Source organism: Lissotriton helveticus, chromosome 7 (assembly GCF_964261635.1).
Source record: "Lissotriton helveticus chromosome 7, aLisHel1.1, whole genome shotgun sequence".
NCBI lineage: Eukaryota > Metazoa > Chordata > Amphibia > Caudata > Salamandridae > Lissotriton > Lissotriton helveticus.
This window is the reverse complement of record NC_136068.1, coordinates 1,522,703,822-1,522,716,213: the sequence shown is the minus strand read 5'-3', so window position 1 is coordinate 1,522,716,213 and position 12,392 is coordinate 1,522,703,822. Positions and strand designations below refer to the sequence as shown.

Here is a 12,392-nt window from a genome sequence, read left to right as displayed (position 1 = left end):
GTGGTGGTACTGATGGATGGTAGAGTGTGGAATAAGTCTTGCATTTCTATTGTTCCTAAGTCTATGGTTGGTGAGGGCAACAGAAGATTGGGCACACATTCCCCTTCCGTTGAAGTGTCCTCTGATGTTCTTGGTAGGGATGATGTTGTTCTTTCTGGTCATGCTCCTCCTTTCTGTGTGTCATCCAGGCCTTCCAGGACAAAGCGCTTACCTGTCAAATTTCATGATTATAATATGCAGTAGTCTGTGGTTTTGCAACTGCTGTCTTTCTTATGGCATTTGTTCTTTCTGGTCATGTTCTCTTGCTGATGTCTGTGGTTGTGCTTCTTTTTCTTGTTTCCTTACTTTGTCTATCCTGTTTCACTTCTTTCTTTTCTTCTCTCCTGTTCTCTTGTTCTTTTTCCTTATTTGTTCTGTTTTGTCTTTCTATTGAAGGAGGGGAGATGTGTTGGGATCTGGTTCTTCTGATCTGGGAACCTTAGTGCTTGAGCTCTCCCTGCGTGGAACATACTGTGGGGAATGTTCTCACATCGGCAGTTGTTGCCGGGGAGTTACTATGACTGGTTGGAATAAAGTATCCTCCAACGTACCTTGCTGTATGGAGCTCTACTTCTTTTCAGAAGCCCAGGTGGCTAAGTCATTTAAAATAATCCCACATAGTATTTAGCCTCAATGTCTTTGAGGGCTATCAAGTGGTAGTTTTTCAGCTCAGACCTCTCGCCTTGTTTGCAAATTGGGCTTATAATTGAACCTCTCCAGGACTCTGGAATTGTGGGTGTTTCAAATGCATATTTAAAAACAGGTTCTAACACATTGCTCCAAAATTCAGGATCGTGTTTGTACAGTTTTGGCGGAATGCCGTTGGGGCCTGGAGCCCCTGCCAATCTTCCCATTGCTATTTGTTTCCTGATCAGAGATGCTACTGGACTGGTCAGTGTCTCTGTTGTAGTTGAAAAGCTACTTTGGGGTGAACTTAAATCCGTTTCCCCATTTTGTTGAGTGGAGACTAGCCAGAAATTTTTCCCTGGAGGGGCAAGGTTTTGATGTGCTTTCTCCTTTGGGGGTCTGCTGGTGCTCTCATTTCTCAGGCTAACGGAAGAAGCTGGTATTGGTTCGGCATTGTTAAAATGATTGAAAAGAAAATCGACCGAGGCCGCTCGGATATATTAGAATTAATGCCAGGATGAGTAGACCATTGTAGTCTGTTGATAGATTGCCAAAACTTGGCACTGTTTTTCAAGTTTTATTCATAGAGTAATTTAGCCCATAGGTCGTTGTTCTTAGCTCTTTTCCTGTCCCATCTCCTTCGCTTTAAACGAGCCTTAGATTTGCGGAGAGATTGCTGCAAACTTTGATTTGCCGGTGATTTACGGAGTTCCCTGAAAGTATAATTTATGGTCTGTTTCAGTTTTTTTGAGACAGGGCTTGTTACCGTTTTTTATTAAATTAACGGCCTTACTCCTCTTTTCCTGGTCAGTCTTAGTTGAAAATTTGTCCCAACTTTCCATCGGGTGAGGGGAGTTTTCCTGTGCTTGGTTGAGTATGTCTTTTGCAGTAATTGATACTTCTTCTATGTTAATTGAGTTACACCTTAATCGCTTAAGCTTTGTTGTTTCAACAAGAGCAATATTTTTGTCGGCCTCCAGTGATAAGATTGACTTTGTTTTTAGTGTCTGCTTCTGTGGCATATGATCGCTAGATACATTATTGCCTATTTTGAATGAGGCTATTTTATTGAACAAAGTTAAAGACATAAAGGTAAAATCCAGGTGGGAAAATGTTTTAACTGAATGATATGTGGGAGCTGCTGGATTATCCCCCTTATAGCGACCATTTACTGCTCTTAGGTTTAGGTGTTTTAATTCCTGAATGAGATACTTAGAGCATCGTGCTAGTTTGACTTTTTTTGAGGGGTCTTGAGCTGGAATTCCCCATGCACCAGTGAGTTCCTGTATGGAGTCGTCATCATGGTCTCTCCCTAGGAGGTGCATATTAAAATCACCATCCAAGATGGTGTGATCAGTGTCCTCTTCCTCCATTACTCTTTTTCGTTCTTTAATCAGCCCCTTAGCTGTTTTTAATTTGTGTTTTGGGTGTACGTAGATATTTATCATTATTACCTTTTGAGCAGTCTGGTTAAGGAATAGTTTTTCTGTTGAAGCCTGGATGCAACTTGGAGGAGTTATGCTGATCTTTAGAGGGACATTTTTGCTTATTTGTGTTATTGAAAATAGGGACAGTAGGCCCCCTGAACGACGAGCAAAATTGGATCCCTTTGTTTGCCGGGATAATACTAGAGGTGTAGCCTTGTAACTCAGAGGTTTTTTTTCCAAGGTTTCCTGAAGAAAAATTATTTGAAGTGTTTTAAATAATTTATGACTTCTTCGTCGTGTGATTTGGACGCTAAACCATTTATATTCCAAGGGGTGGATATGACTGCATGTAAAGAGTTGACTTTCTTTAGTATGGGTCTTAACTGCCCTTCTTTAAGGCTTTCAGGTATGGTACCCTGCCTGAGGGAGGAGTTTACAATCTTTGTCCATAAGGGGAGAATCGAGGATTTTATCGTTTTGAATAGGGAGGGAGGTAGTGGATCAGTGGAGTGATTGGAGGGATTAATCACAAGCAAGGTGATGTAGATGTCGTTTTCAGAGTAGGGCGTGAAGATGTGCCAGGTGGCATTGTTTTTTGGGGTTCCGTTGATGTACTAAACTGATCCTTGATCTCGGAGTAAAATGTAGACTTGTGGTCGGTAGTTGGAGGAGGGGCCCTATTAGATTGTATGTCGTATTCAATGGTATTTGTTTTTTCTAAAAAGAAATTAGCAAGCTCCTCGCAGCTAGGGGGAACCGACTCTCTAAGTTCAGTAGAGTTTGGCGTGTTGAGCGAATGTTGTTTGATTATTTCAAATAGTTTTTTGGGATGGTTAATGGCATCGTTCAGCTGGGTTCTAAAGAAGTCCGCTTTGGACTTTAGGATTCTCCTGTTGTAAGTTTTCCTCAATGCTCTAAGGTGATTTAGGTGTTCTATGCAGGGTCTCGATCTCCAAATTGGTTCACCTGATCTTAGCTTGCGCCAGTCCGAGTTCAGAATCTTGTTGAACCAGGGTCTGAATATTTTGGTGGAGACTTTTTTTGTTGGAGGGGGCTGTTGTGTCAAGTATTTCAAGAATAGTGGAGCTATAAAAGACTATGAGGTCATGAACATCTGTCATGCCTTTTAGGGGGATCAGGTCAGTGCTGCCTCGGTTTGCTAGGTCGATGGGGTTGATATTTTGGATATTCCTTTTCCATTGTTTTGTTTTTGTTGGTTGGCATCTTTTTGGAGTCACCTCAATAATGATAGAGAAGAGTATACTGTAATGGTCAGACCAATCGTAGGCGATAATGGAGTCTAGTGATAAAATGTTTGTTTTTGCTATGATGAGGTATAATGTCTCTCCCTTGTTGTGGGTTGGACTGTCACAAAATTGGATCAAATCCTGGTCAGACAAGGATTTGACACAGCTTACCACATGATCTTTCGTATTATTCCAATGAAGGTTGAAGACTCCTAGAAAAACCTGCAACACTTGTGAATTGTCATTGGATGTAATGAGTTCCATTATCTGTTCAATGAATGGCAGATTATCACCAGGAAGTGGTATATTATGTGAAGTTTACTAATGAGGCAATTGTTGTTTGTGATGTGGATGCAAAGATATTCAAAGGTGGATAAGGAGACGGTGTCAGTTTGGTTAACTGAGATTGTGCTTCCGAAAATGCAGGCTAACCCGCCGCCAGGTTTAATGGGTCTGTCTAGACGGATTATGTCATGACTAGGAGGGACCAATAGGTCTAGGATATTAGAGGAGGAGCTATTTAGCCATGTTTTTAGTAAGGATGACAATGTCAAGCTCGTTTGAGAGGATGAGATCATAGATATTGTACGCATGTTTGCTAGCTGATCTGCAGTTGAGTACGCACTTCAGTTTTCCAGAAGGGTGGGAGAGGGCTGTATGCACTATGTTGATATTTTTTAGGTTTTCGATGTTTATAGATCTGTTGTTAAAAGTAGGTTCTCCGTAAGTGTTAGCTTGAATGGCTTGAATGCTACAGTGTTGAGGCTTGCTGTTGTCTAAAGAGTTGGCATAAAATAGGAGGAGGTCACGTATGTCAGTATCAGATAGTTCAACAATTACTGTCTTGGGACGAGAAGGGTCGTTGAGGGACAGTATATAATTCTGAATAGTATGTTCAGTGTGTGAATTTTTGGTGATAAATCTATTAGTTTGGTAGCTGATTCGGTTCACAGTGGCATTAGTGGCTCTGTGAGACTTTAGGAGATCTTTTATGATTGTTGATAGATTTTGGATTTCGTTCTTGAGATGGGAGAGACCCAGGGATATCTCGTTGAGACGAGTGATCCAAACAGAGTTAGGATACCAAGTTGTGAATTGAGGTATGTGGTCTATTGTAGGGAGTCTGCATGTTCCGTCTTGGTGAGTGAGGAAAGCATAAGGGTGATGGCCTGGTTGAGTGATGGGATGGAAAGGCCGGTTGCGACGGAGAAGGGTATGCTTGAGGAGTGTTGGATTAGGTTGGGGGTAGAGGTGTCAGGAGGGAGAGGAGCCGATCACAGATCAGGGATGTTGACATGTCAGGGGGGGCAATGCAGGGAAGTTCATTTGTCGATAAGATAATGTGGTTATCGGGAGTGGATTCAGAGTTGATGGATTCACCGTTGGGCATCAAGGATGCCTGGGGTGTGTATGTATTGGGTTGATCTGTATCTAAGTGCATCCTTGTCCCGTCTGGGGACCCTGGTGTGATTAGGACTGTTATGATGGACGGGTGGATGAGCATAGGGGTATGGAGAGAATTTGGAATAGGTGAGGCAGTCGTGATATTGTGGTAGAGTTGGACTGTTGACAGGATATTCAGGATGGTTACTGATGGGGAGTGGGTTTTTCTTGTTCAGTGCTTTCTTGAGAGTAGGGAAGATCTCTATATATAATAGAGAGATTAACGTTTGAGGCTTGTAAAAGGATATTATCATTATTGTAAAGGGATATAGTGGCGTTCGCATTGCAGAAGTCTGAGGCGGATACCGTCAATTTGAGGGCGTGTTTTTTTTTTCTGGATTCGGTAATTCGAAGCATCGAAAAAAAGATATTCCTCCATTGTGCGCGCTTTTTTGGTGTGGAAGATGAGGTCATTAGTTATAACTCCTTTGTTGATGCAGAAAAAGGGATCAGAGATCAGTGTCTCTGAGTGCATTTTGATTAGTCTGCTTGAACTTTTTTGCCGCATAATTGGATGGATTGGGTGGATATTTAAGGGAGAAGGCATGTAGACCTGAGGGTTCTAGGTTTTGATCCATTTTTTTTCTTTCTCTCCTTTCTTTAATTTCTTATTTCTTTCCTAAGTTTTCCACAACTCCTTTTTGACTAGTAAATTGCTTCAGACTTTTTAATTTTTTTTATTTATAGCCTTTCAGGTTAGTAACTTGCTTCTCCTATTCGCTAGAGTCTTCCATTTTAATCGGTTATTGACTGGTGAAGGCACTGATAGGGGTTGACACCTTTTCAAGATGGCCACCACTTTTGCAGGTTTAGTTTGATGGGCCTATATTTGCATCCATTCTGGAAAGGGTTGATGCCATTTCAAGGTGCCCGCCGCTTTTGTATGCTTAGCCGGTATTGGTAACCATTTTGCAAAGAGAGGGGGGCACCATCTTTGAATCGGGAGCTGGAAAAGTGGACTTTTTCACTAAATGGAGGCCCCGGTCTTCAGGCACTGTGGGGGGGCAGCCTCTTAGTCTCCCAGGGACAACAACAACATTATGTGGAGGCTCCCACAGATGCAGCAACATTGCGTGATATAAAGGGGAGAGCACTACTCCCTTGTGGGCGCCATGTGGCCGCTAAGTTATGTTATGTTATGTTATACTACATTTCTAAAGCGCTCAGCTACTAAGAGTATCCCGGCGCTGCTACCCTAAACCCCCCACCAGCTGAACAGGAAAATGGACTTAAAATAATAATGTTTTAAGGTTCTTTTTAAAGACAGCCGGATCCGCAATCCTCCTAAGAGCAAGAGGAAGCTCATTCCAAGCTAAACCAGCCTTATGAGTGAAAAAGCAGCCCCCCAGCCTCTGGCGTAAAAAGCGCGGGTTCTGAATGAGAAGTTGGTCCGAAGACCGCAAAGTCCTAGAAGGAATATAGAACAAAAAGCGCTTCTGTAGATATAGTGGGCCCAATCCATACCAGGCCCGATGGCCAATCACTAGCATTTTAAATTTCAAGCGGGCCTCAACAGGGAGCCAATGAAGGTGGCGAAGAAGGACCCGCACGCTCTGCCTGGAAGAAAAACCCTGCAGAAGACGCGCAGCCGCATTTTGAACTACCTGTAGTTTTTTTATCAGGTAGCCTGGGCATCCCACTAAAAGTGCGTTGGAATAATCCAGCCGGGAGAGAATCAATGCCCTAACTACAGTTTCTTTCGCCTCATCCGGCAAAAGAGGGAGGAATTTGCACAGGGTTTTAAGTATGCCAAAACAGATCCCTGTAAGTTTTTTGACATGTGTCGCAAAATTCAAATTTTCCTCGAACCAGACACCCAAGTTTTTAGCAAGGCCCTTGTCAGATTGGGGGGTGGAAAGTCAGTTGGCCACAGTCTGGATCGGAAATCCGCAGGGAAGGCTCCAAACAGGAGCACCTCAGACTTTTCCTCATTGCACTTAAGTTGTGTATTGGCCAACCAGCAAAACACCGCGGAAAGACAGCGCTGAGCCGTGTTGACCGAGTCCTCGCCCCTTCTCCAGGTAAACAATAACTGCGTGTCATCCGCATAGGCCATCACCCTAGCCCCCAGTGACTCCGCCAGATAAACCAGGGGAGTCACAAAGATGTTAAACAAAAGGGGGCTAAGGGAAGAGCCCTGAGGGACACCAGTGGAAAGAGGGTAGGGGGACGAGGCAAACGGAGGGAGCCAGACTTGCTGTGACCTATCCTCTAAAAAGGATTGGAGCCAGCTCCACGCCGAACCCGCAATGCCGATGTCAGAGAGTCGATCCAGGAGAAGGGTGTGGGGGACCGTGTCGAATGCCGCCGAGAGATCCAGCATCACCAGAGCTGCTCTCCCGCCGGCATCCAAACAGTCCCTGATAGACTCAACCACCTCCAACAGTGCCGATTTCGTACTATGGGCGGCCCGAAACCCCGATTGCGCAGGATGTAGCGCGCCCGACATCGTAACATAGTTGGTAAGCTGCAAGGTGACCGCCTTTTCACAGACCTTGGCCAAACTAGGCAAAAGCAAAATGGGTCTGTAATTACGGGGAAGCGAGGGGTCAAGGGTGGGCTTCTTAAGTAATGGAACCAAGAGGGCCTGCTTCCAAGCAAGCGGGACGTGTGCCTCGCGAAGCGACTGGTTAATCAGAATGTTAACTTCCAGATTAACCGTATCGGCTAGGTCCGCCAACAGTCGAGCCGCGCAAGGATCGTTGGGGGAACCAGATTTCAATGCCCTGAGAATTTTACGAGAGGCCGAAAGGTCAATGGGGCAAAAAGTCGATAAGGAATGATCTGGGTTCTTCGCCACACTAAGCCGCCGCTGGGGCCAGGGAGGCATCAGGTTTTTTGGAAAAGAGGCTTGGATATCCCTGATTTTCTCCCTGAAATAATTGGACAGAGTATTTGCCCAGATGACTGAGGGCGTGACCACTACCTCCTGTGCACGCGGCGCCACAAAGCTCTGCACAATAGCAAAGATTTCCTTCGCATTATTGTTAGCCCTGTCAATGCGCACGGCAAAAAAGGTGCTTTTTGCCACAGAGATGGCTGGATAATACAGTTTCTGTTTGTCCCTAAGAGCCTGTTTGGCCACAGGACAGTAGCCACTGGCCCTCCAAATTCTCTTCAAAACCTTACAAGAGTGTTTGAGATCCCTCAACTCTGTGTTGAACCAAGGTTTGGAAGGGGTTTCTCTCCCAAGCTTACGGGGGCCAGAAGCCGAGAGGCCAGTGACAGCTCCAAGGCTGACCTGGTCTGTATGTTTCGCGTGAAATCTGATGCCATTTGTTGTCTGGAGGTGCATGTTGCAGCATCTCTATGTGAAGATCACAGGCACAAATATTGTGACAATCACAGCATCCCTAGCGAGGGGCGAGTCAGAAAGTTCAGGCAAGCGACAGTTGTGGGAATCCACCCTCTAGGGACTGCCAGGAGTCACGATCGGTACCTGCCCACAGATGCAACGCCCCAGAGGCCCGTAGCAGGGCATCTGAGCCCTTGCGACCAAAGTGCAAGGCACCCACCAGAGTGACTTACTCCACCTCCGCAGGTTGCCCGGACCGCTAGGAGCCAGCCTTGTTTCCGTCCCTCCTGCCCGGTGTAGTCTTCTCAGCCTTAGCGGGGCCCAGAAGGCTTCAGTGGGGCAGAAAGATGAGAGCTAGGGCAACGGCGACTGCAGCAAACCGCTGAGCACTCACCGGGAAATCCGTTCCATGTCTACTTGTCGGCCGCTCCACGGAGCCAGATGCTCTACGGTCCCTCCTGCACGGTGACGTTCCGCCCGGGGCGAGTCCCACGGTTCATCAGATCAGCACTGCCATGCCACTTAAAGTCTGCTCCCACACTGGCTGCATCGGTTGCATCGGCTGTGGTGGGTGGAACTGCAGTTAAGTGCAACTTTGTAGAGTGGGTGTTGGACCTGGGGTTACCAGTTCACATAGAGTAGCCTGGCACAGAGTAGGAATAGCTAATCTCAAAGGCAATTGTGTTGTGCTCACATCACTCACTTACAGTAACCCAGTGCTCAACAACTAAAATAAATGACACTACAGCAGTTTAGAAAAATACGGGTTGCTTTATAAAAATTCTCTAGTATCTCTTTGTTTCTTAGCAGACTTTAGGTTTAGTACATTAAATAGCTGCACATTTGAGTATTAGCCACAGCACAATTTCATAAAGCATTAATAACACTTTTCTCCCCTTATTTTTAAAAGGAGAGCTCTGTAACAACTCCTGCACCGTATGCAAGCAGTATATATTTCATAGTTTTAGTTTAGGTATTCAGCAAGTATAGAACTTCCTTACAATTAGGCCAGGATGCTCATTAACCTTGAGGTCTCAATGTAATTATAAGCCAGAAAATACAGGCATTCAGCAACGGTTCCACTATTAGCACAATAGCACCAAGGATCATGTGGCTGGATCCTTGAATGAAAACAGGCCGGATATCTTAATGTTCACATACAGCCATATGGAACGCTCTACCCACAGAGTAATAGCAAGATTTTACAGTTCCGTTCTTCGGCACTAATTGATTGGCCTAACAGAGGTAACCTCCCCAACCAATACCTTTCTACCCCCGGGACACCTCTGGTACCCCGGCCTCCATGAGCAGTTTACCCTTCAATCAGTAGAATGCCTTCCTGCAGGCGACCTTATTAGGCAGGTAAAGTAAGTCAGTCACGGAGTCCCACACTCTTGGAGACTGGTACAATTAGCCGCTTAACAGATGGGGGAGAAATATCTCCAAGCCCGGTGATTATTTCTTGGCCTTTTACGACCAATATCAGTATGTGATTGAGGCCTGTTATCCTGGGTTCGGCAGTCTCTCCCCTCCCACCACAACTCTGCAGTCAGCTGCGAGGCCCTCTCAGACCCTGGGGCCCCGCACTTCGCCTCATGGCCTTACCGCGTTGTTGTGGGATTCATCCTGGCCTCTCACTCGACCCCGCTAGTACCTCTGTCCACAGGTACCACAGCTCTGTGGTGATTCCGACCCCAGCGCTACAGGTTCCGAGCAGCTGACTGTGCCGGAGCTACGCCGCGACTTCCTTGGCGTTCCTCACAGCTCCGCGTCCCGCCCTCGCCTCATTCGTCAGAGGGGGTGGAAGCTACGCAGACCGGCCTCCTTCAATTTCACGCCTCCCTTCTTCCGGATTCTCGCATGCCTGCCCTCACTGTCTTCTGCAATGCTGGCCTCCGAGTTCACTGCCCTGCGGACCCCAGACAGGCCCTTCCCGCTAGTTCTCTGCAACAGGGGCCCGAGAATCAGCGGCAGTAGTCCAGTGACGGGGACATCATTCGCCAATCGCTGCCAGGTAGGACTATTTTCCTCTACACTTTCCTATGGCCAAGAGGACTCTCAGGGGAAGTGGCGAGGATGTATTTAACTCCACACTTCCTGAGGGAGCAGTTCAGGCGGGGTTACACAAAAGGCGAAAAGGAAAGCTGAACAATCTCCTTTTTAGTCGGGTCCTTTCCCTGGTGACTCCCCAAGCCAGTTATCTACGTCTCCTCACAGGATGTCTTAACAGCTTTAGAGGCCTATAGATGACTAAGTGATGTCCGGGCTCAGTCATTAGGTAGGGGGCCACGTCAGCAAGGTAGAGCAGCCGGCCCAAGGGACAGTCTATCTCCTATCAGTGCGCTTGCCTCCCCACACTAACGCTTCACTCCTCACCAGGCTTCACTCAGGCTCTCTGGTCACACCAAAATGGCCGCCCTGGTTCTGGCCTTTTATAGACTGGGTCTGGCTACTGGAATCAGCTGGAAGGTTCTAGAGCCTTCCCAGTGTAGTCCTATGGCTCAGGTCCCTAAGGTAAAAATGTGGCAGTTACAAGCCACCATTTTGTGTGTCTCTGTATTCACCAATTTAAGAGAGCGCCTAGGCCTCAAAAAGTTATAGGGATAAGAAGGCACTCAGAACTCTAGGGACAACACCAAAAATTGTGGTGGACACGAAAATAAAAGAAAATTAGAGAGCACAAAGGGGACAAAAATAAAATAAATAGGAGGGACCATCCAAAGGGGTGACAGGTCTAACAGTGGGGCTCTGGGTTATGATGGGATTAATACAATAAGGTAATCCCAAACCTCTGGAGCTCCGGTGCAGAGCTCCTACACCGTGGCCATCTTGAGTACAGACTTACTTTATTCTACACCCTTACATCTTAATGTGCATCACATGGCACTGAAGCTATATAGTTGGCAAAATGCTATCAAAACAACAGTACAGCTACCTACCACAGTATTAGATGCCATACAACCACTCTGATAATCCACCATACACACACTACTCAGCACGTACATCACATCCCAACAAAATCAGATACCTGGGGCCCTACCACATATAGCCTATATGGGGAGCTTTCCCTAATTGCGACACAGAGCACCTTCAAACAGGTGCACCATTCGCAAACAGGGAAAGGGCTCCTAATTATTTGGAATGCTCTCCCATCTGGGCTGCTGCAAATTCATGCTGTCTGGGGGAGAGGTGCATTTAGGAGAAATACAGAGCGGCTTTGAAGCAGCTGCTCCATTTTTAGGTCTCGCCTGAGCCAGTGCATGCGTTGCTCTGGCGACACATTGCAACACATTTAGTAGCTGCTTTTAAAAGTGCTACATTGCCGGCCACCAGCTTGCTATTATGTGCACAAGAGCGCGCGCGACGTGCCCAGCTGCCATTTGGTTTCTTTGATCGCGCGCGTGAATGCCCTCCCCTACCACCTCCCTTCTTGTCAGCTTCATGCCTTTGCATGCCGCACGATAACTTTAAGCAGCGCACGTGAATGCCCACCCCCCCACTGTCCTGCCCCTGCCTGCTGCCATAAACGATGCCTACTCAGGTACCCTTTCCCTTTCTTTTCCAGCGGCCACCCGGGCAATACATTATTACTTACATACGTCCCGTTGTATTACGGGTTTGACACCTTCTTAAGGGGTGCGATTAAAGAGGCATAAGCACATAAACTAGTAATGTTGTGTTGTTAATGCAATTAAAAGTGCATGAATGAACGTGTGTCCTGTCCTAGCAAATCGAGTTCTACCCATACCTCTTGATTGAAGATGTGTTGCAAAGCCTTCTCCGGAGAACAATACTGAACGTTATGAGCAGGGCGCTCACATAGCCGTCCTTTAGGCTAACAAACCGCTGCTCCAAGAATAAGGAGTGCTTGTCCCAGCAGAGCAGGCGTGTGCTAAGCTGGAAGGGCTCGAGCAGGCGCATAGGGCGGCTGAAGCGGATGACGCAGAAGCCTGTTACTACGCTGGGACCCTCTGCGCGCAGCGCCTTCAGGATGCCGCTCCGTGTGAAGAAGCAGACGCACGCGAAGTCGGCCTCGCGTTGGTAGCGGTTGTTGTTCATGTGAAACATACAGCCCACGTCCGAGCGCATCACCCGGCCCTTCACAGTGTGCAGTGTCATCACGTCCTGCATGGAAGGTTTCAGCCGAGCTGTAAACGAAGCCGCTGGTGCCCGCAACCAGTACCAGACGTCCAAAAATGAGAAAAACCAGCTGGTCACGCCTAAGCCCACGGACAACCACTTGGTGAGCTCCGCCGTGTCCATCTCCATCCTTAGCGTTCGGAGGCTAGCACAGAAGTCAAGTTTGGCAGTTAC

General features: G+C 46.9%; 2 long non-coding RNA genes and 1 pseudogene across 2 annotated transcripts in view; 1 reads left to right on the top strand and 2 right to left on the bottom strand.

Moving 5' to 3' along the window:
- The window catches only part of LOC144767518 (uncharacterized), a 381,370-nt gene that overhangs the window by 76,641 nt on the left and 292,337 nt on the right, over window positions 1-12,392 (bottom strand). The window lies entirely within an intron of this gene.
- Window positions 8,850-12,392, top strand: part of LOC144767517 (uncharacterized) — a 36,631-nt gene continuing 33,088 nt past the window's right edge. The window contains exon 1 of the long non-coding RNA XR_013598239.1: window positions 8,850-10,092. This is a non-coding gene — a long non-coding RNA (uncharacterized LOC144767517). The remainder of the gene's footprint in view (window positions 10,093-12,392) is intronic.
- LOC144767378 (protein THEM6 pseudogene) lies at window positions 11,770-12,341 on the bottom strand (annotated as a pseudogene).